This window comes from Heterocephalus glaber, unplaced genomic scaffold, assembly GCF_053883595.1.
Source record: "Heterocephalus glaber isolate CG9 unplaced genomic scaffold, H.glaber_assembly_v1.0 deba00001509, whole genome shotgun sequence".
Classification (NCBI taxonomy): domain Eukaryota; kingdom Metazoa; phylum Chordata; class Mammalia; order Rodentia; family Bathyergidae; genus Heterocephalus; species Heterocephalus glaber.
Window position 1 is genome coordinate 1,793,721 of NW_028258325.1, and position 27,167 is coordinate 1,820,887.

The window sequence follows — 27,167 nt, forward strand, 5'->3', positions numbered from 1 at the left end:
CAGGAACCAGTGCTTGCCCCACCCTGTGCTGTTTCCTCTTCAGCCTGCCTGGGCGAGGGGCCAGGGAGCCCAGCGTGTTCTGCACTATCCCTGGGAAACCAGCCACTCTCCTGCCCGTGGTCGGGATTCTTTGCCCCATGTTGCCTGTTGGGGACTTGGGGGCCCCCACTGCCCACTGTGGCCACAGTCCCATTCTTGGGGTGCAGAAGCGGAGCCGGGACAGCGCTACTTTGTCAAGCTGAGCTGGGGCTGGCTCAGGGCTCCTGTCCCAGATGAGGGCGCCTGTCTGGAAGGGGTGTGGGTTACACTGGGCAGCACCCAGTCCCACCCCAGGGTCTGCGCTGGCTGACACAGCTGGGTGCTCTGTGCCAGGGCCTCACCAGCAAGAGTGATGGGGGTTCCCGACCAGACTGCTGTGGGTGTTCTCCGCCTGGGGGGCATGACCCACCTCCAGAGCACTTTGTGCCTCGGGGGTGCTGGGCCGGGAATTTGGCTGTGTGCCTGTCCCAGCCTCCCTAGGCTCCTTGTATAGCTCAGCCCTGCTTCTCTGCCTGAAGCCAAGATCCTCGCCTGCCTGGCTCCCAGTGACCTCAGTCTTTACACTGACAGCTCTCGTTTGTGTGTCCGGCTGGCTCCTCGGGGCCACAGCTCTGGGGAACAAAGCCGACCTCAGAAGGCCCTGCTTCCCCACTGTGCCCATAGAGCCTGAGGCTTGCAGGGGGCTGGGACCCATCCTGGCATGATACAGGCAGAGCCGGTTCTGTCCAGGGCTTGGGGAAGGCCCCAGGACTGTAGGCTGCTCCCCCAAGCTGAACAAGCCGTGTCTTATGTTTCCTACAATTGACCTGAAAGTCTGTGCCTTTTGCTTTTTTGTTTGTTCAGATTTTTAATTGAGTATTTTTATTTTTTTCTTTATTATGATTTTTTTTTTTGAGACAGGGTCTTGCTATGTTGCTCAGGCTGGCCTCGAACTCAGGGCACTCCTCCTGCATCAGCCTCCTAAGGGGTGGGATTACAGGCATGTGCCGCCACGCACAGTTTTTGATTATTTTTGCAGTGCTGGGGATGACCAGTTCCTCAGGTTAGGCCGCGCTCTGCCACCCCACCCCAGAGATGACTTTAGAAGCAGAACCGACCCCTCACGAGTTGGAGTTGCTCCAGGTCCTGAGTGGGGAGTTCCCCTGCTGGTGGGGGCTAGGACTCAGCCCTGAGAGGCTTCCGCCTCCCAGGCAGGGCCAGGGTGGGCTGAGGCAGGAAAGGCAAGGGCTTCTCACTGCTCACCAGGACCAGGGTTGCCCTCGGCTGGCCCTGCCACCCCCATTTTTCTGCGGCCCAGAAGCAGAGGGTCCTGAGCATGACCAGGCCCTGGCGGAAAGTGAGCAGACAACCCCACGGTCACACAGGCACCGTGTGTCTAGAGGAGCGGAGGCTGCAACCCTGATGCTCCACCAGTGCAGCCGCACTTTGGCCCTGGGGCGATGGGAGCGGGGAGCACACCTCTTCCTACAGGCCCTGTCTGAGGCCACAGGACCCTCAGAGGCTGCCTGACCCCTGCCCTCAAGTTGCCCTCTGGCCTTCTCCCTGCCCATACCCTGGGCTGCTCATTTCCTCATTTCCTGTGGAATAAAACAAAGTGAATAAAACATATACACCGCAGCCTGACAAATTCTTATGCACATCCAGCAAGCTCAGAAGGGAGCCTGCAGCATCCAGGTGCCCTCTCCTCCCACATGGCCTCTGTTTTTCTTTTCTTTTTGTTTTTTTTGTTTTTTACAGTACTGGGGTTTGAACCCAGGGCCTTTGCACTGAGCTACGTACTAGCCCTTTTTATTTTATTTTTTACTTTGAGACAGGATCTCTCTAAGTTGCTAATTTTCCCAGGCTGGCCTCAAACTTGTGATCCTCCTGCCTCAGCCTCCCAGAGTGCCAGGATTGTAGACTTACACCACTGCACCTGGCATCCTGCCCTGTCTTTGTGTCTTGTGTTCTTATTTTCCCCGAAAGCCTCCACTGCCCAATTATGCATCCTTCCCAGCCTTTTCCTGTTTTTGTGTTTTATGGCATTGGAACCACACAGAGCAGACGCAAGCTTTGGCGTCTGGCCACTGGCGCCTCAGTGGGATTTGCTCCGCTGGTGAGTGCAGCTCGGTACTGGAAGCCCCCTGTGAGATCCGGCACTGGGCTGTTCCCATTGTGGGATCCCCACTGTCCGGGCTCCAGGGCCTTCTTTCTGCTTTTCTGGAACAGCGCTCTAGGGCACGTGCCCGTGACAGTAAGAGAAGCCCTTCAGCTCCGGGTCCTGCCCACCCGAGGCTTTGCCAGGCTTTTCACATTCCCAGTCTGGTGGGTGTTCAATTCTGGTTTTAGTTTGCAGTTAGCTCACACTAAGGAAATTGAGCATGGTGAATTAACTATGTTGGTTTTGTCTCCTGTGAAGTGTCTCTTCACCTCTTTTGCCTGCTTTTTACCTGATGTTTTTAATAAATCTATAGGCTTTCTTTTATACACTCTTTTTTTTTTTGGTATCAGGGATCGAACTCGGGACCTTGCACTTGTGAGGCAGGCGCCAGAACCACTGAGCTAAATCCCCGGCCCCAGGCCCTATACACTCTTGATATTGTTAGTAAGGTGTGTTGCAAATATCTCTTCCAACTCTGTGGCTTAACTGATTACAGCATCTTCTGATGATCAGTTCTTATTTTTGAAGCCTTTTGATTGGTGATTCCATTTTAGTTAGTGCTCTTTGTTACTCATTTAAGAAATTTTCAGCTAGGTGTTGTGTGGGACATGCCTGTAATCCCAGCACTCTAGAAGGCTGAGGCAGGAGGATCAAAAGTTTGAGGCCAGTCTAAGCAGTTTAGCAATTTAGCAAGAACCATCTCAAAATAAAAAAGGTTGGGAATATAGCTCAGTGTAAAGGCTCTGGATTCAATCCCTAGTACCTGAAACAAAATGGAAAACAAAAAAACCCCCTTATTTTATTTTATTTTTTTTCTTGGTACCAGGGATCGAACTCAGGACCTTGCACTTGCGAGGCAGGCGCCGGAACCGCTGAGCTAAATCCCTGGCCCCAAAAACCTCTTATTTTTAAATGGAGTCTCATTATGTTGCCCAGTTAGGCACCTAACTCCTGAGCTCAAGTAGTCTTCCTGTTTCAGCCTGCCAAGTAGCTAGGACTACAGATGCTGCCATGCCTGCTTGCCACGTCAAACTTAAAGCTATCTGTCAGTTCCAATGGGAACAACACAGGGGCTTTTTTTCCCCAGGGATCGAACTCAGGACCTTGCTGAGCTAAATCTCTGACCCACCCATTTTGACTTGGAATTCATTATTGCTACAAAACAGCTTGAGGAATACTGACATCTCTACAGTGTTGAGTCTTCTGGTTCATGAGCCTGGTCTGCTTCTCTACTCATTTGGGTCTTCTTTAAAGTTTGCCAGTAGGTTTTATAATTTTGCCATTATGGTCTTGCTCACGTTTGTTAAGTTTGATTTCTTGATTCTTCATATTTCTTTTGGTCTATTGTAAAATGTGTATTTTCATAATTTCATTTTTTGTTTGTTTGCTAATAGTATATAAAACATACCTTGCCTTTTTGTTTGTTTTTGGAGACAGGGTATCGCTATGTAGTCCAGACTGCCCTTGAACTCACCATGTAGCTCAAGCTAGCCTTAAACTCTTGGCGATCCTCCTGCCTCAGCCTCCTGAGTGCTGGGATCACAGGTGTGCACCACCACAACCAGTTTAGCCTTGCCTTTTAACTGGAGCACTTTGTATGTTTGTGTTTAATGTAACTAAAACTACCAGCTTATTTTGTTTTATTTTTATTTGTTCCAGGACTGGGGATTGAACCCCAGGCCTTGTGCCTGCCAGTCAAACACTCTACTTCTGAGCCACAGCCCAGCCTGGGCCTCTTACTGTCCCAGGTGCTTGTGTTTCTTTTCTGAGATGGGGTCCTGCTGCGTTGCCAGGCTGGTCTCAAACTCCTGGATTCAGGTGATCCTCCTGCCTCAGCCTCCCAATAGTGGGGCCTGCAGGCTCGTGCTGCCACATCCAGCATCTCTTTATTCTTTTCCTCTTCTTTTCTCTCATTCTTTTGGACCGAGACACTTTAAAAAGACAAGTCATTCCATTTCCCCTTTCCTCCTAGTTAGAAAGTCATATGCTCTTTCACCGAGCCTCCTGCCCTCAGTGGTCTGAGTGCCATGCTTGCCCATGCAGTTACCACTGTGGGAAGACCCAGAGATGCCCACCCCACCCCGAACACCTGAGGGCCGAGGTGAGGCAGAGTGGCAGAGCACTTTGCCCAGTGTGTGAGTCCCAGGGTTCCATTCCAGCATGGGTGCGAGGGTCTCAAGTCCCAAATGAACTTCTGCCTGTGCCCATTTCGTAGCCGGCAGCCTTGCACGCTCACAAGCCTGAGGTCAGGGACGGATGGCCACCCCTCCCTGTGCCTGTGATCTGCTGGCACAAGGCCTCCAGGTGAGCAGGTATCAGCCAAGCTTCAGCCGTACTCTGACCCCTAGTAGGAGGAGCCTCTAAACCTGAGAGATAAGGTCGCAGGACGGGAAGCATGTTTCCTTCTTTGGTCCCCGGGAATTACACCTACTGGGGCTCAGCCTCCTAGCTCGGCTCAGGTTAAGGGATGAACTGCTCTCTGCTCCCAGGATGCTGTCCCCACCGGAGCCCCCGGCCCCCCATGCAGCCCTTCCATCACTTCTGGAGACCAGCTTCCAGATGGTGCAGCGGGAGCATGGGTGCCCTGGTCACGTGCCCAGTGTCACACCCCATGCCATGTAAGCTGGAGCCTTGGTCCCAGGCGATCATGTCATGGGTCAGTGTCAGCAGATTGGGCACTCGAGCTCTTGGGTAGTTGTGCTAGCTGGAAGTGGGAAATGCATGCCTAGATGTGCAGCTGTCCCGGTGAGCCCGAACTGCAGCCTTTTCTAGGATAGAAGGGTCCAGTGTAGCCTAGGTGTCTCCCCGGGCTCTGTCACGGTCTCTGAGGCTGGCAGACTGGCAGCTTGGCCGTGGCAGTAGCTGGATCTGCCTTGGTTATCAGGAGCCCAGCCATGCTGGCTCATGCGTAGTCTCATCCTGCCACCATGGCCACTTTGTTCACGATACACAGTGCCAGCTCTGCAGCGCCGGAGCACAGAGCTGGCTCCATCTGCCAGGTTGTTTAGATTGCTTGTGGTGGACATCACCAAGCTAGGAGGAGGTCTGTGGACCTTGTGTGGCTCCCCTGTCCCCCACATGCCTCTCCTTCAGACCTCCTCGTCCTCCAGCTTCCAGACTGTCACATCTGGGCTCCTAACCAAGCCATTCTGATCACCCCTTCACACGCCGGGAACGGCCACCATCCCCAGGAAGCTGCGGCTGTGGGCGTGGGCCTTCTCACCACTGTCTCCTGGTGCACCTACTGAGGGGACACGGGTGGCAGCAGGCCCTTCCCACTGCATGCCAACACGCCAGGCTGACCTCCCTTCTCCTCCTGCCACCGCGTCCTGGGACCCTCCAGACCACAGGTGAGAGGCGGTGGGGGACACTGCACTGCACAAGTGGGTAACGTGGGGTCTTTACCGCCTCCTTCTGTACCAGGTTCAGCCTGAGTGTGGAGCTGCCACTCCCGGACTGGGCTGGATCTGCCTGACTTTATGACTTGGGAGCCAGAACTTAGCTTATGATGGGCAGGTCTTCCCTCAGAGTCAGTCTTGATGTCCTGTAGAAACATTCCCTTCCAGCTTAGGAGGCTGAGGCAGAAGGATCACTACGAGTTCAAGGCCAGCCTGGGCTACATAGTGAGACCCTATCTCAAACACACACACACACACACACACACACACACACACACACACATGCAACCACACCAAAAAAACCCACTGCATTACTACAAGAGTCCAGTAGCACTCTAGACTTTTCCTGGTACCAGAAATCAAACTCATCAAACTCAGCACCTTGTGCTTGCCAGGCAGGTGTGGTAGATATTGCTTTTTAAGCTTCTTGGACCTGTGGGTTTGTATCTTTAAGTATTATTTCTGTCCTTCCAATCCCCACCTCTGTTTTTTTTCCATGCTAGGGACTGAACTGAGGGTCTCCGGCATGCTAGGAAAGCACTCCAGCTCTGAGCTATATCCCCAGCCCTTTTTATTTTATTTTGAGAAAGGGTCTCACTGAAATGCCTAAGCTGGTCATTAACAGGTGATTCACCTGCTTTCGCCTCCTGAGTAGCTGGGATTATGGGTGTGCATTACTATGCCCAATAAATTTCTTTTTATATCTTTATGTTTCCTCCCTCCCTCTTTCTTACCCCAAGCCTTCACTGGTGCCTCTTACAGAAGGACCAGACCTTGTGGACGCTTGTCAGAAAAGCCATTGGAGAGTCAGCCTGCGGGAGACGCGTCCCTGGGACAGGGACCACGGACTGCCACCCACAGTCCTGGACTCCTGTGGTCAGGGGAGGAGCCCACCGGGAGCAGAGGCCCTGGGCTCGCATGAGTCTGCCACTGCTGGCTCTGGTCAGCTTTCTGTGGGTCTGCAGGGACAAGAGGCTCTGCCCGTTTGTCTCTGATGAGACGCCAGCAGGGACAGTGTGTAGGAGGGTGCTGGCCTGTGTCTCGGGCTGGCCTTTGGTCATGGGCAGGTGACCAGCCCACTGACGCCTGGGCTGCACTGTGGTGACTCCTGCTGGCACCACACTGCAGCCTCGGTGATAAAGGAAATGCAAACAGAAGCCTTCAGCATGGGGAGAGCTTTAACTGGAGAGAGAGAGAATGAAGGTGGAGAGGATGAAGCCGGGCACCTAACAAAGGGCAGCAAGAGATGAAGAAGTTTCCACTTGAGGGACAGAGGGCCACAGGGCTGAAGAAGTGGACCAGACCTGCCATCCACAAAGTGCAGACAGGTTTCCTGGGGTGATGGGATTTGTTGATCATTAGCTCAGGAAGGTGCCCTATGGCCTGAGGGGTAACTGGGTTCTCTTTTGGGCCTGCTCAGTCCTGTGAGCTCTGCTGGAGTCCAGGGTGACCTGGACTACTTTCCTGGTGGGCGTTTAACTAAGTAGATGATCACAATTAACCTTTATTATTGATTTATTTATTTTTGGGTGCTGGGGATCGAACTCAGGACCTTGTGGTTGCCATGCAGGAGTGGCACCACTGAGTTACATCTCCCCCATCCCCTTTTTAAAAAATTTGAAACAGGATTTTTCAAGTTGCCACGTTGCCCAAGCTGGGCTGAGACTTGGGATCCTCTTGCTTCAGTTCCCCAAAGTGCTGGGATTCCAGGCGTGCACCACCATGCCTGGCCCACACGTGAACTTTCTAGGTGACTAATACTCAATATTTTAATTATTGGAGTGGCACTGTTTGGAATGTGTTTAGGCACATTTCATTATTTTGGCTCAAAGATGATAGTCATGATATAATTAGGGCATACAAACATACCTGAAAAAGTCTATCGTTATTATAATAACTTTAGTTTGGAAAAAACAGCATGGTAAAGTGTTCTCCTGAGGTTAACATCTTGGAACTTAGCTTGGGCTCTGGGGGACACAGATTTAACAGGCAAAAGTGCCAGCAAGGACTAGCGTCACAGCTAACAGAGGCATTCGGATGTTCATTTAGTTTTTACTTTTGAGGCAGAATCTTGGTGCAGTAGTGTAGCTATTTACCCAATTATGGACCAGGTCTACAAAGCTGTATCAGAGAACAGTTTTAGACCCCTCACAAGTTTAGGAAACAGAGCTAATGCCCTCAAATAGTCTTATTACTGGCACCACACAAGCATCTCAATAATACAACAAAATGCTTAGTCAAAGCGAATTGATGTGTGCCATGTTTTAAATGGCAAGACTGTCCAAATGACAGGTTTCCCCCCTCTGAATGGTACTAAGTACAAAGAGCAGACAAAAATGCCAAAAGTTTTGACCATTTTTTATGTTTAAGGTCTAAATGTGATGCATATTGTATAAAAGAGAGCACTTACTGGTTACCTTGCATGTATTAAGCTTATATATACTTTTTTTTTTTTTTTGGTACCAGGGATCAAACTTGGGACCTTGCGCTTGTGAGGCAGGCGGCAAAACCACGGAGCCAAATCCCTGGCCCAGCTTATAAATACTTTTAACTCCATAAACTTTTGACTTACTTTTTTTTTTTAAACTCTATAAACTTTTGATCAACATTTAGACAAAGCTGGGGATGGGGATTTAGCTCAGTGGTTTCATCGCCTGCTGCGCAAGCACAAGGACCCAAGTTCGATCCCCAGTACCCACCCCCCAAAAAAAGACCATTTAGACAAAGCTCAGATTCATAGCATATTTAGTCCTCAGATGAATGCATATTTCTAATGCCAGATATATAAGGCATCAAATATACTACAGTAACCTAAAATAATAGCTGTTCATTTAGCCACAGTTATAAACTGACAGTTAAACTAACATTTAAACCCTGACTCCTTTAGGACTCAGTTTCTTTCTTTTTTTTTTTTTTTTGGTGTGGGGGGGGTGGGTGGGTGGGGATCGAACTCAGGTCCTTGGGCTTTGGAGGCAGGTGGTGGCACCACTGAGCCAAATCTCCGGCCCCTCACTTTCTTAAGTAATTAGAATCTTACAGCAGAAAACAACAAAAAAATCTTGATAAAAGATAAAAAAAATTTTTTTCTAAGCCAGTTTTTGTAAATTTGTACCAAGAGCAAATCAATATTTTTAAAAAACCTTATTGCTTAGACATTCTAAAAATCTTTACCACATAAAATCCTTTCTCATCCAAAAGCATTTTCCATTTTTAACTCTCCATATCTATAAATTTCTTTACATCTATCTCTTACTGTTCTTTTCTTTCTTAAATTTACATTTGAAACAATCCTTACAAAATTTCTGAATTTGGACTCATAGTGTTTCCCTGTATTTTATCTAGGGCTGGCTTGGGTAACAGATCTCTAAGCAACTTTAAAAAAGAACAGTACTGGGGATTGCATCCAGGGCCTTTGCACTAGCTACATTCCCAGCCCCTTTTAAATTTTATTTTGAGACAGGGTCTTGCTAAGTTGCTCAGGTTGGGCTTGAACTCATGATCCTCCTGCTTCAGCCTCCCAGAGTGCTGGGATTACAGGTGTGTGTGCCTCCATGTCTGGCTCTAAGCAACCTTGTCTAACAAGACAGCAGAGAAATAAAATAGATAAAGGGACCATGTGCAGCATCAAAAGAAAAAGAGGAAGAGAATAGACATTTTTGAGGTATTAACAGAAGCTTGGGGTTTAGCGGAAAGGGAACAAGGACAAGGGTCGGCTTGCACAGCTGGTCTCCGGTCCTGGCCGGGCTGTGGTCTGCTGACTCTTGGGACTGGTTCCACCAGGTCCCCGGAGAGCCACCCTCACTGCAGGAGAGGGAGGGACAAATACCTGCCATGCTTTAAATGGGCCACAGGTCCTGGGGTCAGGCCCAGGAGTACCCCTGCACTTTCCTCCCAGGGGGCCCCTCATTTTCCCAGTTCTCCCAAGAGATTCCATCCTCCCTAAAGGGCAAGGGGCTGTGCTCTCTTACCTTCCATAATTGGCTCAGGCTGATACCTGGGTGCAGACCCTACCTGCCCTGGGGGTTATAGGGACCCCTGGGGGTCTGATCTAAGAGGGACAGGGTGGGCGGTGCTGGCTCCTGAACAAGGAGACCTCATACCCCTCCCTGGGCAACTATTAGTTTTGTCTGAAAGTGTTGCAGCCTTGAGGAAACAAACTTAAAAATTAAAATAGATGCAGGCCCAAACTAAAAATCAGCAAAACAGCAACAAGAGGGCCTGGAAGGGTAGAAGCCAAGTAAGGCTGGGTAGACAGCTATTATTTCTGTTGGGATGGTGTTTGGCTCTGGGTCCTGGTAGTAGGGGTATAGTAAGGCAGTCCATTCATCACCCTTTTTATGTGAGCTTCAACCCCTCCTGAGTTATTCGCATAGGAACAACAGGTTTTGTTAATAACTGCGATACTCCCCTTCACTGGCTAGGAGATAAGGTAGGGCTAGTCTCTCAGGGACATTTGCCAGGGAATCTAGGGACTCCTGGATGCTTTTTAAGGTTTCCCCTGTACTTGGAGGCAGGTCTAAGGCCATGGCAAGATCTCTTAGTGGCTTCATGGTGGCCTGCTAGGCCTATAGCTGTTCCTTTCAGAGCTGAGATCCTAGCAGCTCTCTTGGCCATCGTGGGTTTGGGCTGCCCCAGTTTGCTCTGCGGTTGACATTCCCTCCTCCGGTGACTGTGTCTGCAGAATGCACGTTGGTTTTTCCTAAGGGGCAGCGTCCTGGGAGCTGCAGCCTGGGCCACTGTTAGGCAGCCATGGCCAGCAAGGAGCCAAAGGCTGCAGCTAAGAACACAGCTTTCTTTTGTCCTCCTGATCCTCTCTCCTCGTCCACCTTATCCCAATTATTGAAGACACTAAGAGGTATTTCCATGACCCGGTTCATGGAGTCTGTGGGCCAGGTGTCGTCTTCTGCAACTCTCTCTGTATGTGTGGGACTGATAGGGCCACAGAGTGCATGGCCAGGAAGACTTGTCTTCTGGGCTGCTGGGGTCTAGGTTAGTTTATTTTCTAATGACCGCCACTGATTGCCCCTGAAATTCTGCAGGATTTCTCCAGGCTCCTGGCTCGCTTCTCAGATCTTGCCATAATGAACAGACCTCCCATCTCCTCTTACCATGCATGTTATCTTGTAACTACGGTACTCCCCATCTCAGGGGACGCTCCCTGACCCTTCTGCCCAGCATCACTTCCTGGGTTGGGAGCTCGGAAAATATCATGGCCACAGAATCTCTCCTCACCGCACAGCAGTGGAACAGCAGTATCTGAATGGCCACAGGTCAGGTCAAAGGTCAGAGGAACCCTGTTGAATTCCTCAGTAAAGCAGCTGAAATCCTGAGAACTGGCCAAACCTCTCTTTACTTCTGGCTAAGTGTGACACAGAGGGAGGTGGTTGCGCCCAGAGGGCAGAGCTGGGGGGTGGGTTGGTAGGAAATTTCACTCCTTGTACCAGCAGGGCTGGCAGCAGTGTCTCCTATAGTGCTGAGTGTCTGGCACCTCAGCCAACCTAGGTGGAGGGACAGGAGTCCTCTAACCTCGGCTGACCAGGAGATGGGGAGAGGGTCTGAGGCTCAGTGAAGACCCTCGAATTCTACAGAGCTTTCCGTGCCCAGGACAAGTACGGGGGCCTGATCTTGGGGTTCTCCCTGAAAGGGGCAGGTTTAAAATGGAGCGATGCAGAATGTCTAGTTCCTCTTTGGGGTGAGACAAGGCTACACAAACCCAGTGGGCTTTCTTCAAATCCATATCCATATATCCTGGACATAAGGGATCTCGCCCCAACTGTCTTTCCTCTTGCAGAACAAATCTAGCTGTAGAATTATGATGTAATGGAGGGACCCATTTTTTGGCCACCTCTCCTGGCTCCCCAGCTGATGCTGAGGCCAGGCTGTGTTACAAAAGAAAATCAGGTTCTTTTTCTTGAACCCTTCTTCTTAAATTTGCCCCAGTTTTCCAAACGGCATCCTAGTGGTGAGTCCTTTGGAATGTTCCCTGAAGCCCCTGAATTATAGCAGGGACTTTATTAGATGGAAGAGTCTTGTATAGTCTACCACAAAAACTCCCTAGACTTACTTGTCCTGGCCTGCCACCTCCCTTTTACCAGGAGATGAAACAAGAGAGCTATGGCACCGTGCCTGCCTCGCAAGCGCAAGGTCCTGAGTTCAATCCCTGGTACCAAAAAAAAAAAAAAAAAAAAAGAGAGAGAGAGCTATGGCAGCCAAATCTTGAAGGGAAAAGTCTCCCTTTTTCCTTGTATGAAAGAATTGAGATGACCCACTGGGATGCCTCAGATCTCCGAAATATGTTTGGCAAATTGTTTATGGAGGCTGCAGGGGTCCCAGTGAGTCCAGAAAGGATAATGATTTAACAACAGACTGAATCAGAAAAGCAGCACAGCAAAAGCGGTCAACTGAAGGGGTTGGGGGTCGAGTTGGAGCTGAGCAAAGTGCTGGGCAGAGAACCTCCGATCCCCGAGCGCCATCAGCCTCCTAAGGGTGATGGGTGGTGTGAGCCAAGCCATCAGCTGGGCTGCCTGGCTGAGAAACCAGGTCCCCAACCCTAGCAAAACTGGGAATTATCTTCTGTAGACCCTGAGTGAAAAAGAAAAGGATTATTGGGAGGTTTTCACCAGTTTGGGATCTGTTTTTTTCTTGGGATCTGTGTGGCAGAGAACACAGCCCCGAGGACCCCAAGAGGGGTCCAGAAGAGGGGGACACACAAACAGAGCAGCTGCTAGCAGCACAGAGCAGACAACAGCTGGAGAAGCAGGAAGGAGCCTGAGAAATTCAGAACCCTTGCTCAGTGAAAGATGTGTCTCCAAGGCTTTTAGGAAAGGAACCAACGCTACTCCAAAACCAGTGACCAGGACAAGCCATCAACTAACCAGGACAGTCCTGGGCCCCACTTCCCAATTAGTAGAAGAACCAATCACATTACCCCCAGGTGTCTCAAGGCCAAACCAGCAGAGGTTACAATACCCCCAGGGTTTGGGACAAACCAGACCTTGTAGGTCATTGTCTGAGCCCTGGTCTCCCAGTCTGCCTCCTACGGCTTGAGGGGCCATTTAGTTCCAACAGAAGACTGGGGTTAGTTCAGGGTGACCCGATAGACCTAGGGCAATGGAGACTTCTGGGAGTAGCTTAAGGTCTCTGCCCTCGGCGTCCTTAGGGTTGAACAGGGTTGGGACACAGGTGAGGCAAATTAGGGATAATAAACCTCGTCGAACAGACACTCCCTGAGTTAGCGTGCCCATCACAGCTGAGCAGGGATGGCACCCAAAGTTTTCTGGTAACCGAGGGGACGCGGAATGTGAAGGCAGATGCCAAGCTTCGCCCTGACTTTAGTCAGTAGCTGGACACCTGCAGTTCCAGTCTAGGAACTGCTACAGGGCTTGTCAACCAGCATCAGCAGGCCGCCCGACACGGGGAGGGCAGCCCTGCCGTCGGCGGAGTCTTATCAGGGCCCGCAGGCCCCGCCATCCGACCCCACCCTGATCGCCCGCCCCGAAGGCCGCCCGGGGCCCGCCCGCGGCGCCCACGCGGGGCCGAGGCCATTCGCCGACCGAGCGAGGCAGCATCGAGCGACCAGGCTCCAGCGCGCCCCCGAGCCGGATGGGGGCGGCAGTGGGAGGATCCGGCGGGACCAGAACCCGCCACCCAGCACGGCCAAGCGGGAGCAAGCCCCGCCCACCGCCCCCCCCCGGTCCCAACAAGACCACGCCCACCGCCCTCATTGAGTAGCCAATCGCAGAACGTGATGCTGACGGCGGCGGCGGCGTAAGGCAAGCCAATGAGACGGCGAGTTGTTGGGCGGCCCGCCGCAGGCCGCACCCAGCCCGGGCGGCGGCGGGGGCGAGCGCGAGGGCTAAGGGGCGGAGAGGCCGGGCGGGCCGCGGTGGCAGGCCCGGGTGCGCGCGGCGGGCAGGGGGCGGAGCCGGAGGCGAGCCAGAGCCCTGAGGCTGAGGCTGCACTCGGACCCGAGTCGCGAGCCGCCCTCGGTTAGCCGCGGAGGTGAGGCGCGCAGCGGGGTCGGGGCGCATGGCGCACGGCCCGGTCTGCGGGCGGCGGCGGGACGCGGGGCCTGGGTGAGGCGGCGGGGCGCGCCTGACAGCGAGTGGGGCGGGGAGGCCGCGGCTGTGCGACGGGGAGCGGGCTTCGGGATCCGGGCGCCCGGGTTGTCCCGGCCGGACGCGGAGTCGGCGCCGTCACTGTCCGCGCGCGGCCCTGCGGGCTTCCGAGCAGACTCCTCCGCGTCCTGCCGCGGCTCTTCTGACCAAAGAGAAAGCCACGTTGCACGCGAATGGTGATAGCGTAGTCCTGGACTTCATTAGAGACGGCCTGTTGGTCATCGTGGGCTTCCCTTTTAAAAAATGTTCCAGAACCTCTTCCCTTAAGAGTTATTTTAATAGTTATTCTTGTAATTAATATCTCAGCGTATTCGGTGGCTGACTTTTGCTCTTTTGATGCATACCCACTTTGAAATAAATACTTCAGTTCATCTGAAACTGCTGCTGGTTTGACTGATTTTCTGCTCACAACTACAAAAAGCAATTGTCATAGTTCCCGAAGACCAAAAACATAGCTGATGGCTGGTGAGTTATTTTAGAGAAATCGTGTGTTAGAAATTGATTGCGGTCTTAATGGTGAGTGGAAACACAAGCATGAATGATCCAGTCTGTCTTGGAGAACGAAATCATGAAAACATGCCAGAAGCCCACAAGTAGGAAGAAGTTCAGCAGGCACCAGTAGGGGAGGACATTTCAGGCCGAGGGTGGACTGCAGAAATTGCAGTGTTTAGTTAATGGTTGAAACCAGTGCTGTACACCCTCCACCCCCTTGTGCTGAGGGTCGAAATCAGGGCCTTGACCCTGAGCCACAGCCTCACCCCCCCCCCCCCCCCTTGAGACAGTGAGGGTCTCACTAAATTGCTGAATTGCCCAGGCTGGTCTCAAACTCACAATCCTCCTGCCTCAGTCTCTCAGAGTGCTGGGATTACAGGCAAGCACCACCATGCCTGGTTTACATCAGTTTTGAAAATCCAGAATTTTAATACACCCCTTTATTTCGGTGAGGCAAACTAGAATAGTAAAGTTGTTTTTAAAGGAAGTGGATGGTTTTGATTGGCAAAACTGCTTTTCAGAGTTTTGATGTGGTCGACAGCTGTACAGCTTGTATGATTTGTTAGTTTACTGTTTGTGGTATGCAGGTTTGAGTTTTAAAGTTAGAGTCTGTGAGTGATGTTGACCTTAATTCTACCCAATCTCCAAGCTGTGGGATAGTTTCTTTTCTAAAATACATGTTTATACAAGCTGATTTTTTTTTGGTACCAGGGATCAAACTTGGGTCCTTGTGCTTGTGCAGCAGGCGGTGAAACCACTGAGCTAAATCCCTGGCCCAAGCTGATCATTTTTTGCTTTAACACTTTTGATGTTATCTGATACAGTACTGGTAAGTTTTTGGGGTTTTTTTGCATTGCTGGGGATTGAATTTATAGCCTTGTACATGCTGGGCAAGTGGTGAATCGCTGAGTAACATTCCTAGCCCAAGCTTTTGGCATTCAGCTTTTTTTATTGATTTTACTGAAAAAAAAATGTTTCTTTTTTTTTTTTTGGTACCGGGGATCGAACTCCGGTCCTTGCACTTGCGCAGCAGGCGGTGGAAAAAAAAAATGTTTCTTTACATGACTTTTAGTTTTTAGCTCTTCCCTGTAGTTATTATTGGATGAGAAATGTAAGTACTGAAATGCTTCAAAGATAGTAAGGTATTTTTATGGTATTGAAACTTGGAGTTTAAGGTGATTGTCCTCCCTTCCACGTTGGGCTCTTCACCTGCATGTGGTGAGAGAATAGCATAGCATGCCCCTGATTTTGCTCCTCCAGTTTCTACGGTTACCAGCTCATCTGTACCCAATATGCCAGATGTCATATCATTTTAACTAGTACATATCTCAGCTGGGTGTGGTGGCACAGGCCTGTAATCCTAGCACTGTGGGAGCCTGAATGAAGCAGGAGGATTCCAAGTTTGAGCCCACCCTGGGCAACTGTCTCCAAATGAAAAATGAAAAAAGGGCTGGGGTTGTAGTTCAATGTGAAGGCCCTGCATTCAATCCGAAGTACTACTCGGTCCAGATTTCAGTATGTGTGTCTTAATGACTTTTTAAAACAGAAAACAAATAACATTGTCAGAAAAAGGATTGATTCCTTAATAACTTCGAATATCTAGCCAGTGTTAACATTTTCTTGGTTGTCTCATAATTTTTTATTTTTAAATTTGTTTTTCATAATTTTTTTTTAACAGTTTGAGTTAGGATCTAAATGCTATCACGCATTGTGACTAGTTGGTTTATTTTATTTTATTTATTTATTTTTGAGTCAGGGTCTTACTCTGTAGTCCAGGCTGGCCTTGAATTTTCTGTCCTCCTACCTCAGCCTCTGGAGTGCTGGGATCACAGGCATGGCCACCATGTGTAGTTTGTGACCACTTAATCTGTAGGCTCCCCTGCATCATTTGTCCTCTGATTTATTTATGGATGAAACCTGGTAGCTTTCCCTCGGGAGTAATACAGTACCTAGATTGGACTCTATTCTGCTGTAGTTTGTTTTTTTTTGTTTTTTTTTTTTTGGTAACAGGGATCGAACTTGGGTCCTCGTACTTGTGCAGCAGGCGGCGAAACCACTGAGCCCTCACTCTGCTGTAGTTTAATGACACACAGTTCACCTGGTAACAAAAGTTGTGATCAGGCTCAGGTTTGGTTTAGTTTTGGCTGGAAGACTGGACGGGAGGCAGGCAGATGATTATTAGCAGTCTTCTTGTTGGCAGCCCTGGCCCTTAGTGCCGAAAGGCATTGCGTTCAGCACTGAAAACTGTTGAGGGTTTAATTCTGTAACTTCATTTATTATTATTTCCATCTTATAAAGACATATTTCTCTTCACTCACTGTTTGATCACCTGTAAGTATAGTTCTAATGAAAAATGGAGGGTAAACCAGGTGTGGGGTGCATGCCTGTAATTCTAGCTCTGGCAGCTGAGGGAGGAGGATCTCAATATCAAAGCCAGCCTGGGCTATGAATGTAGGATAGACTGGGCTACGTAGTGAGACCCTACTTCAAAAAAAAAAAAAGCAACAACCAAGAAAGGGCAGGGTAAATACTCAGTTCCTCTCTGTTTACTAGGTTTTTTGTTTTTTTTTTACTAGGTTTTGAAATGAGGAACTGGCCACTTTGCAGTTTTCCAAAGTAGCCAGTGGATTGTATGTCCTTGTACACTCACACTTGCGCTTGTTTTATGTATTACCCTGTGGATATTGTCCACAGTGATGCTCCGTTTTTTTCATGCTTTTTGATGTTGTTGTTTTGAGACAGGATCTTGCTGTGCAGTCCAGGCTGGCCTTGAACTCATTATGTTCCCAGGCTGGCCTCAAACTTGTGGTGATCCTCCTGCCTCAGCTTCCTGAATGCTGGGATTATAGGTGTGCACCGCTATGCCCAGCAAGTGTTTCATCTTTGTCCAGTAGGTCTGTTCACATTGGCTCCTAAATTGTTTAGACACAGTTCAGTACTTCAGTTGTCTTCTGGTGTGATGAACTGCCCCAGACCTATCATGCATTTTTGTTTTGTTTTTTGTTTTTTGAGACAGGGTCTTGCTATGTAGTTCAGAATGGCCTTGAACTCACTGTGTAGCCCAGGCTGGCCTTGGGTTCTCGGTGATCCTCTTTCCTCTGGCTCCTGAGTGCACCATAGGTGTGCATCACAGGTGTGTGCCACCATGCCTGGGTCCCGGTCCATTTTCTGTTGCATCGGTGGAGCCATCCATTTCTTTAAGGGGCCTTTGCCTCTTTTAATGCAAAATAGTACAAGATGAAGACCCCTAATCAAATATCTGAAATCCTGAATGCTCCAAAATCTGTGACAGCGTGGATTGTGGAGTGCTGACATGATGCCACAAGTACAAAACCCCATCTCTGTCTTGTGCTCAGTGGCATGGTTTATTGAGCATTTCCAAGGGAAAAATTACCATCCCAACTCCTTTAGCTGTGGTACAGAAACTTTGTTTCATGCACAGAATTATTTAAAATATTGTGTAGGGGGCTGGGGATTTAGCTCAGTGGTACCACCACCTGCCTTGCGAGTGCAAGGTCCTGAGTTTGATCCCCAGTACCCAGAAGAAATAATTGTGTAGGGGTGGGGGTGTTGTTCAGTGGGAGAATACTTGCCTAGCATTCCATTCCCAGTGCCACCAGAAAAAGAAATTGCCTAACACTACCTTCAGCTTATGTTATGGAGCGTAATGAAACAATTTAATTTTAGACTTGGGTTCCATCATTAAGATATCTTATGTGTACACAAATATTCCAGAAGCGGAAAAATACTTGAAATTCAAAACACTTTTGGTCCCAAGAAGTTCACATAAGGATTATTCAACCTATGTTTGGAAACCAAATCTAGGCCTCTTTTTTGTTTGTTTGTGGCACTGGAATTGAATCAAAGGCCTTCACACTGAGCTGTGTCCCTAGCCCTTTTTTATTTTTTATTTTGAGACAGGGTTGCTGAGGCTGGGCACAAACTTTTGACCCTCCCGCCTCTGCCTCCTAAAGTGCTGGGATTACAGGTGTGTGACACCATGCCTGTATTAAGAGGCTTTCGAAAGCACAAGGACCGGAGTTTGATCCCTGATACCAAAAAAAAAAAAAAAAAGAGGCTTTCGAATCTGACATATTACTATGTAATAAAAGAAATCTTGCTTTCTTCTGTCTCTTTGTCCTTCACCCTGTTCCCTCTTTACCTCAGTCATTCTAGTTTTTTTTGTTTGGTTTTTTTTTGTACCAAGGATCGAACTCGGGTCCTTCCGCTTGGGAGGCAGGCAGCAGAACCACTGAGCTAAATTCCCGGCAGTCATTCTAGTTTTCAATTTTATGGTTATAGCCGTATCTTCTCTCTTGTTTTTTTTTTTTTGGTACTGGGGATCGAACTCGGGTCCTTGCTCTTGTGCAGCAGGCGGCGAAACCACTGAGCTAAATCCCCAGCCCCCGTATCTTCTTTTTATTAGGTAGTGTACATAGTTTGCTACTATAATGGTCCTTTTGTGTCTATGTCATAGTTTATAAGATGCGATTCCTTTTTTCTCTGCAGTGCTAGGGATTGGACCTTGGGCTTTGTGCATGCTAGGAAAGCTCTACCACTGAGCTGCATCCCAATCCTAAGGTATTACTGCTTTTTTCTAGTTTGTTTCTTTTGTTTTGAAATGGGGTCTCACCGTGTAGCCTAGGGTAGTCTCAAACTTGCAGTCCTTCTGCCTCAGCCTCCGGTGTCTTGGGATTACAGGCCTGTACCATTATGCCTGACTCAGGATATGAGCATTCAACTCAACAGTCTTGTCCATTAATGCCATTTTTTTCTTATACTGTGATTTGGTGAGAATTTTCTGGTATGTTTTAAGTTGTGAGAATCAAAGGTAATTCTTTGCATAGGTGTCATACTCCACAAATCTTCTGTTGAGAAGACAGCCTTCTCTGTGATGTGCTTAACACCTATAGGTTACAGTTCTCAGTTTTACATTTTTCTCTTTGTAAATAGTTACCACTGCAGCCCCCCCCAACTGCAGCAATCCAGTTTTGGGTTGGTTTCAGATCTGAAGTGTCTGAGATAGGCTGAATCCCTGGGTGTGGTGGCGCACACTCAGCGCTCTTAGTCCAGGCAGGGGTTTCATGAATCCCAGCCCAGCCTGGGCGATTTAGCATGAGGCCTGGACTCAGAAGAATAAAGCACTGGGAATATAACTCAGTACAGAGGCCCGAGTTCAGTGTTTTTTCTGGTATCATTCATTTCTCTCCACATGCTGTCCACTGTGTAATAAGTGCTTTGAAGTAAGTGTGGGTAATGGTGCCTTCAGCCAGTTGTTCACGTATCTCACGGACATCAGTGTTATTGGTTCTGCCTTCAAGATACACCCTGCATCTGTCTCTGTGCAGTCTCCAGCTGTCCTCCCTGAGTTCTCTCTTTCCCCCCCAGCCACAAGCCTCAGCTGGCTGCTTTACATGAAATAGTACTACATCTTGTTCTGTCCTTTCTCAAACTCACCAGAGATGATAAAGTGTTTGTCTCTAGGGTTGGGGAACTGTTGGACAGAAGTCAGAGGGAAACTTAGTCTTCTGTATGTAACCTTGGGTTTTCTTTTGGGACAGGGTCTCAGTATGCAGTTCAGGTTGGCCTTGAACTCACTGTGTAGCCCAGGCTGGCCTCTAACTCCCGGAGATCCTCCTGCCTCAGCTTTCTGAGTGCTGGGATTACATGAATGTGCCACCACACCCAGTCTGTATGTAACCTTATAGAAACAATCCCTGACTTGAGTTTCTTTTACTGAGTGGCACAAATGCATACCTGTGCAGTCATTCTGTTTTTCTTTTTTTGAGACTGGGTCTTGCTTTGTAGCCCAGGCTGGCCTGGAATGCTTGATCCTCCTGCCTCAGCTTTCTGAGCGTGCCACCACGCCTGGCTGGTTTTCCTTTTCATACAGTATTGGATAAATTATGTGTATGTCCAACACCTGTCAGATCTGCTTTGTGTGGGATGATTTTGCTGTGCTGTGGGCTGGTGTAAGTGTTCTGAGCATGGCGAAGGTAGCTGGCTGAGCTGGGCATGGTGGGCTAGCTGTAGTTAATGTGTTTCACTTCACAGGACAAAACCAAGTTGGGGAACAGCTGCATATCTTTCAAATATTGATTCATGTACCTGGATTATGTACCCAGAATAAAATAAAAAATTTTACAAAACTAAAGAACCTTCCTTTGACTTCCTATTATAGTTAGCACAAAATCCCAGTTTCCTGTGCTGTGCTCCAAGTTCAGCCTCTTTGACTTGCACGTTTGTGTGCATGGACAGTGGTCTCCCGGGTCACGTGAGGCTCATGTCTGCTTCAGGGAATTGCCCTTGACCTCTGCACCTGGGAGGTCCTGTACTGCTCTGCATGCCCACTGTTTCTCAGCTTTAAGCCTCTGCCTAACTGAACTGGCAGGTCATTTGAGTTCCTAACTAAACCAGTTAGCTGAGCTGTGTAGTCCAGGTGAACTCACTAGCTCAGGCCGTCCTCAAACTCTGGGATCCTCCTGCCTCAGCCTCTTGAGTGCTGAGATTACAGGTGAGCCCCTCCATACCCAGTTAAATGTTTCTTGAAAGGTTCCCCTGTTACAAATTCAGATGCTTCTTTTGTCGTTCAATTTTAGTGATTTATTTATTTGTTTACCCTTGATTTTTCTTCAACAAGAATTATACTGCGTGGAGGCAGAGGCCATATTTACCCACCATTGAAACTGAGCCCTCTGTGTCCTTGCTTAGATGCGTGCTCGGAGGCATGGATGGGACTGCGCTCCTTCCCTTGGAGCTTTGTGGAGACTTTGCTCTGCCTGGACAGACCTTCACGGGCAGGCGGCCTCTTCCTGCATTTCCAGGGCTCTCCTCCCACCCCCGGCTTTGTGTCCCATTGTGTGCTAAGCACTGCTGCCTTGTGTGTTACAGCCTGAATGATTAAGGATTGGTGTGAAAGTCTTTGGGAAATTGAAGCCATACTCTCTGGAAGATGAGTGCCAGCAACATAAGGCCTTAAAATTTCAGGGACAGCTACATAAAGATCGATTTAAACTTATCCTTGAAAGATGGGTACAGTGAACAAGGAAGAAATGTTATTCTGTGAAGGAGAACGTTTGGTTTTTGAGGACTCAACTTTGCACACTCCTTTTTTTTTCTTTCTTTTTTTGGAGACAGGGCTTTGGAGCCCAGGCTGGCCCAGACTCATGGTCTCCTGTCCCAGCCCTTAAGGCTCTGGGATTTCAGGTGTGGCCACATGTCCAGCTCTTACCACATATAGTGGCGGTCTGAAGGGCACAGACACATGTGCCAGGGCGCCCCATGGCCACTGCACCCCGGCTCTCTCAGTGTCCCTGGGACGCAGCCCCCTTAGCCTCGGGCTGTGGCGCTGCCCTGCCAGGTACTGTGTGTGTCAAGGTGCAGCGCGCTGTAGGCTCCTTTTTTATCCTTCTCTGTTTAAATGATGCCTCATAATTGGGACATCCTTTAATTGACAAAAGAGAAAGTCTGAAATCCACATCGTAAAATTAAATTTTCATCTTTTGAAGTACTTTTTTTTTTTTTTGGTACCTGGGATCGAACTCGGGACCTTGCACTTGTGAGGCAGGCAGCGGCACCACTGAGCTAGGTCCCCGGCCTTTTTGAAGTACTTTGTGTATGCTCCACACTGTGCTTTTTGGTATTATCTCACTGAATCCTTAACAAAACCCCTGCTGGGTAGGCACTGTCATCTTTTCAGATGAAAAGGCCAGGAGAGACCAAGTAACTGGGTGGTCACTTGCGGGGGAGGTGCTGCTGTGTCCCTCGCACCATGCCCTTCGTCCGTCTGTGTTGCTCCTTTCACTACCATTTGTACAGCTAGCACAGTGCCCAGAACAGGGCAGGCCTTTGAGAATGCTTGTTGCACTGGTGGTTTTCAGTGTTAAAGCCTTAGTTGTGAGGAGTAATGTTTGAGGAAGGTGAAGTCCCCTTGAGGTTGGCATTGGCAGACATGCAGAGGGCCAGCTGTGACTGTCCTAGGCCTTGAGTTGGGACCGTCTCTCTGCTCACCTGTGCCGTTGTACAATAGCAGCCTCAGAGGATTTGTAAAGGAACCATTGCCCCTGTCCCAATAAAACCTTATTTTTAGACACTGAAATTTGAAACCTCCTGGGCCATTTATTCTGTTTCATATATATTATTTTGTTCTTTGTTTTTTTTCTGACATTGGGAATTGAACTCAGGACTTTGTGCTTGCCAGGCAGGCATGGTGCCACTAAGCAAAATCCCCAGTCCTGTTTCATATATTATTTTGATTTTTTTTGTGCTTTAAAAACCATCCTTGCCTTGTGGACTTATAAAAAGAGACACTGGGCCGGGGATTTAGCTCAGCAGTTTCACCACCTGCTGCGCAAGCGCAAGGACCCAAGTTCGATCCCTGGTACCCCCCAATAAATAAATAAATAAATAAAATAAAAACAGACACTGGGGGACTGGGGATTTAGCTCAGTGGCACTGCGCCTGCCTCACAAGTCCAAGGTCCTGAGTTCGATACCCAGTACCAAAAACAAACAAAAAAACCCGGGCACTGGGCTGGATTTGGCCTTAGTTAAGGTCTAATTTTTATCATTGGAGGAAATTAGACCCTTGTCTCATGGACAGAGCTGTGAATTTGGTTTTGTGTGCCAGTTTTGACACTTTGGTCTGCGCTAAGGAACTGCTCTAGTGCCATAAAAACTCCGTGTTGTGTTGGTTGCAAGGGGATTGTTGGAGTTACTTGTTACAGTGAATGAATGAAATAAACTCTGCTCTTTTCATCAAGAAATTTGCTTTATTTTGAGTACCTCCCCTCCTTGAGACAGAGTCTTACTATGTTGCCTAGGCTGATCTTGAACTACTGAGTGCAAGCAGTCCTCATGCCTCAGCCTTCTGAGTAGTAAGAGTACAAGTACATGCCAATATGGTTGGTTTGTTTGAACAAACATTTTATCCAAGAATGAAGTTTTATATTTTATGTTTTTCCTTTAGTTTAATGTATTTCACTAGTGGTTTAATAAAAAGAGCTATACGGGGCTGGGGATTTAGCTCAGTGGTTCCACTGCCTGCCTCGAAAGTGCAAGGTCCAGAGTTTGATCTCCGCTACCAAAAAAAAAAGAGCTATACGGAGTTAGAAAGACTGGGTACACCTAGCTATGTAACTTTTACAATATGTATTTATTCTTCCTGAATTGTAAAACTGGAGGTGTTTCCTACTCTTATTTGCTGTTGATGGGTACTAGAGATAATATAAACTACAGGTTAAGGATCAGTAAATGAGCAGTAAGTTAAAGAGAAATCAGAAAGCAGAGCAAGGCAAAAATGAAACAAGTATTAAGTGGAGGAGTTACCTGGTGCGGTGGTGCACACCTGTAATCCCAGTCTTCTGGAGGCTGAGGCAGGAAGATTTAGAAATTTGAGGCTAGCCTGTGCCACATAGTGAGTTCCAGGCTGGCTTGAGCTGCATAAAAAAGACCTTGTCTAAAAAAGTGCCATGGTTTCTATAATCCCAAAGCAAACAGCCTTATAATTGTGGGTATGATCCAAATGTGTACATAAAGCGAGTTAGCTTTCTGACCTTGTTCTATTTTGTGAAACTAGTGTGAAATAGCAAGGTAGGGAGAATGCAGCTCAGTTTTCGGTGGTTGGTCAGAGGTGTCGGAAGGAGCAGGTCTCAGGCGGAGCCACCTGGGCGGTGGGTGCCTTGGGAGAGCACAGGCTCTGGTGTGGAGAGCTGTGGAGAGCGAGGGCAGTGGAGCGCGTTGTGGGGCACTTTTGAGTGGGGCCACACTTCCGTTGGGCCCTCTCCGGTTACTTCTTTTTGATGTCTTTAATCAGAATGACAATAGCCTAAGAAAAGCATAGCAAAGTTTGCTTTGAAATTTCAAGTAAAATTTATATACTTTAAGATACAGCTCAACAAACTTAAATTTTAAATCATGTTTCCAAGGGAGTAAGAGCTGGGCCTGGCGGCACACGCTTGAGATCCCAGCACTCAGGGGGCTGAGGCAGGAGGATCGCTGGGAGCTTGAGGCCGGCCTGGGGTGCATAGCAAGACCCTGTCTCAGAACCAAAAAACAGACATGCCAAGGTAATAGGAAATGTTCTGATCCTTGCCCAGTTTGCCTAGAGCATTACACACAGTGTGTTTTAATTTCCATTTTTATCAGCACACGTTCACAGTACCTACCTTCATCTTGGGGAGCTGGTGCATGCACACGGCACTTGAATTCTCACTCACTGTCTCGGTCCCCTTCCCTTCCTCGAAAGTTCTGTTTCCCTGTTTCCTAATATCTTTTACTTTGCTCTTTAATTCATTTATATGTTGGGTTTCTCCTAGGAGAGAAACTATGCAATATTTAAGCTTATATGTCTGATTTATTTCCCTTAATATTATGATCTCAAGGAACATCCGTTTTCCTACAGATGACTGAAGTTTATCCTTCTTTATAGCACAGGAGTACTGTTGTCCATCTTCGCCTTCTGGGAGGTAGCAGTGAGAGTGTTCGGATCTACCTGAAATTACGAGGCAGGTGAGTGCCTGTGGCCCAGAGGGATGTTGTCACACACTTTCCAGTCTGCCGGGAGCTGGGCAGGCCTGGGAGGGAAGGGCGCGAGGAGGGGAGAGCCCTGCTGCTCCTTGCTCTCGTCTCAGAGCTGTGTGCAGCGGGTGGTCTGGTACAGGGTCGCAGGCAGGCACGTGCAGTGCTGCAGGATCCTGTGGGTTAAGGTTGCTTCCCAGTTCTCAGCCGACCATCCTGCTCCCACCCGGGTGGTGCCACTAGTCAGACTGCGGTGGGGCCTCAGCAGGAGGGCGCCTCAGAATGTGCCCTGTGGGGCTGGTTCCCTTGCGACTGTCTGCTTCAGAAGGGAGATGGGTGCTGTCCTCCACCTGTCCTTGGAGATCCTGATGGCAGACTGTGGGGGCTTGCTGGCAGAGGCCCCCAGCGTGCCGCTCTCCACACAGGGCACCTGGTTGTTCCTTTGTTCTGTAAAGTGGGAAATTTATTCAGGGAAACGTGCTGATGAGGGCATGAACTTTCTGTCTCTAGCTTCTCAGTGGAAACAGCATTTAGGAGACAGTTCCCTGAACATGTGGAAAAGCCTTTAGTGTACAAGCACTTCACGGGGTGCAGGGTCGGAGAGAGGAAGGGTGGAGACCCTGCAAGGCATCTGCAGGGACAGGGTGGCGGTGAGCGTCTCCTGTTACAGCCACAGCTGCCTTTGTCGTTTCCATTTTATAAACAGGCTAGTGGGTCTCTTCTAAACGTTAGTAAACAGTAATTAGAAAATAAAAATTTTAAGTTTTCTCGGAGGATAGTTTCCATTTCGATTTCTTCATGTGCACTGGGTGAAGTGGAATGGAAGCAGTGCAGATTTTGCTGATGACAGCTGTAGACTGCGGCCAGCATCTTCTCATAAACCAGTTACTTGTACGTTATTTCAGCTCTCCCTCTTTTTTCCTTTTGAGACAGGGTCTTGCTTTGTAGTTCAGGTTGGCCTGGAACTTACTGTGTACATATAGCCCAGGCTGGACTCAAAACTTGTGGAGATCCTCCTGCATCAGCCTCCTGAGTGCTGAGATTATAGGCGTGTGCCATGACCCCTCATGACTTTACACATTCCTGAAAGATAATTTTGGGAGGGGTATGGAAATCATACTGAAGCTGGGCGTGGTGGTGTACATCTATAATCTCAATACTGTAGGAGGCTGAGGCAAGAGAATTGTTAAGTTTGAGCTTACTTAGTAAGACTCGGTCTCAAAATGAAAAATTAAAAAGGCTGGAGATATAGCTCAGTGCAGAAAACCAAAAAAGAATGGATGGGACAGACTAGGCATGGTGGCACACGCCTGTAACCCCGCACTTGGCAGGTCAGCTTGGACTGCAGGGTGCTCCTCTCTGAAGAAAGAGTCAGCAGCACAGAACAGTGAGAGAAGCATGACTGTGCCCCGTTCCCCTGCTAAGGAAGGCGGCTGGGTCTCAGTCAGGACAGGATGTTCTTCCGGGTCCCTTCTGAAGAGGTGCAGCCTTTGAAGGTCATGGTCATGACAGCGGTCGGTGCCATTTAGTGCAAGAGTTTCCTGTGCCCTGGACCGCACACCTGGCATAAATGAGCTCAGCTGCACGCCAGCCTGTGCTGGGTACTGAGGTGGGTGCCCTTCCACTGAGCTGTGTCCAGCTCTTTTCATTTTACTTTTGGGAGAAGGTCTCACTAAGTTACCCCGGCTGGCCGTAGACTTGGCATCCTCCTACCTCAGATTTACAAGTAGTCGAGATTTCAGGCCTGCGCAGTGTGCCCGGCTAGCACAATTCATCTTAAACCAAGCAAGTAGATGATGGTGTCATTTTCATCTTTCAGACAAGAAATGGAGGCCTGCACAGATGCAGACGTGTGCCCAGGGCACACAGCTAGTGTGGGAGCTAGGGGCTGAACTCAGCGTGAGTCCCACATGTTTACTAACAGTCCACATCCTGAGGGCACTGGAGTTTTGATGGGGATGCAAGGCAGACTTTCTGTGCCAGCAATATCAGACAGATTTTGGAAATAAAAACGGGCAAGGGTGCACTAAAGTTCACAGTGTGTTTCCTTCAACAGATGTTGGCTTATCTTCAGCTGCCTCACCCAGGGTTGTTTTCAAAGCCACACCCAAGTCTGTTTCAAGAATATCGGTTTAGAGGTTAAGTTAAAATGAGAAATCTCACTAAATATTAGCGTTGTGTGTGTTGATTCAGACAACACAGTAATTTTACTTAAAATATAAAACAGCAAAACAAGATGGGCTTATAATAGGATTTTTAAAATTAAGTTTATTGGTACATTTTAGGTATACAATACAGTTACATTCATCATTGGGATCTTGTACCTTTACATGATGTATCTTGGTTCTTATTTTTCCCCATTTTCGGCCCTCCCTTCCCCCTCCACCCTTCACTATTTACAAATAATTTGTTTCCATTTTTTTTCCTTTTCTCATATTTTTTCTTTTCCCATCTTTCCTTTCTT

At 48.6% G+C, this 27,167-nt stretch overlaps 1 protein-coding gene across 31 annotated transcripts in view; it reads left to right on the forward strand.

The window, feature by feature from the left end:
- The first annotated feature begins 13,399 nt into the window (after positions 1-13,399).
- Add1 (adducin 1) overlaps positions 13,400-27,167 on the forward strand; it is a 73,453-nt gene continuing 59,685 nt past the window's right edge. For 22 of the 31 annotated variants that reach the window (XM_021260378.2, XM_021260377.2, XM_021260382.2 and 19 more), the window contains exons 1-2: positions 13,402-13,578; positions 24,615-24,694. The gene's annotated coding sequence lies outside the window, so the exon portion shown is untranslated. Of the gene's footprint in view, positions 13,653-24,111; positions 24,253-24,614; positions 24,695-27,167 lie in introns of all 31 variants that reach the window. The other 9 variants (XM_087187789.1, XM_021260371.2, XM_021260374.2 and 6 more) reach the window with 9 other exon arrangements.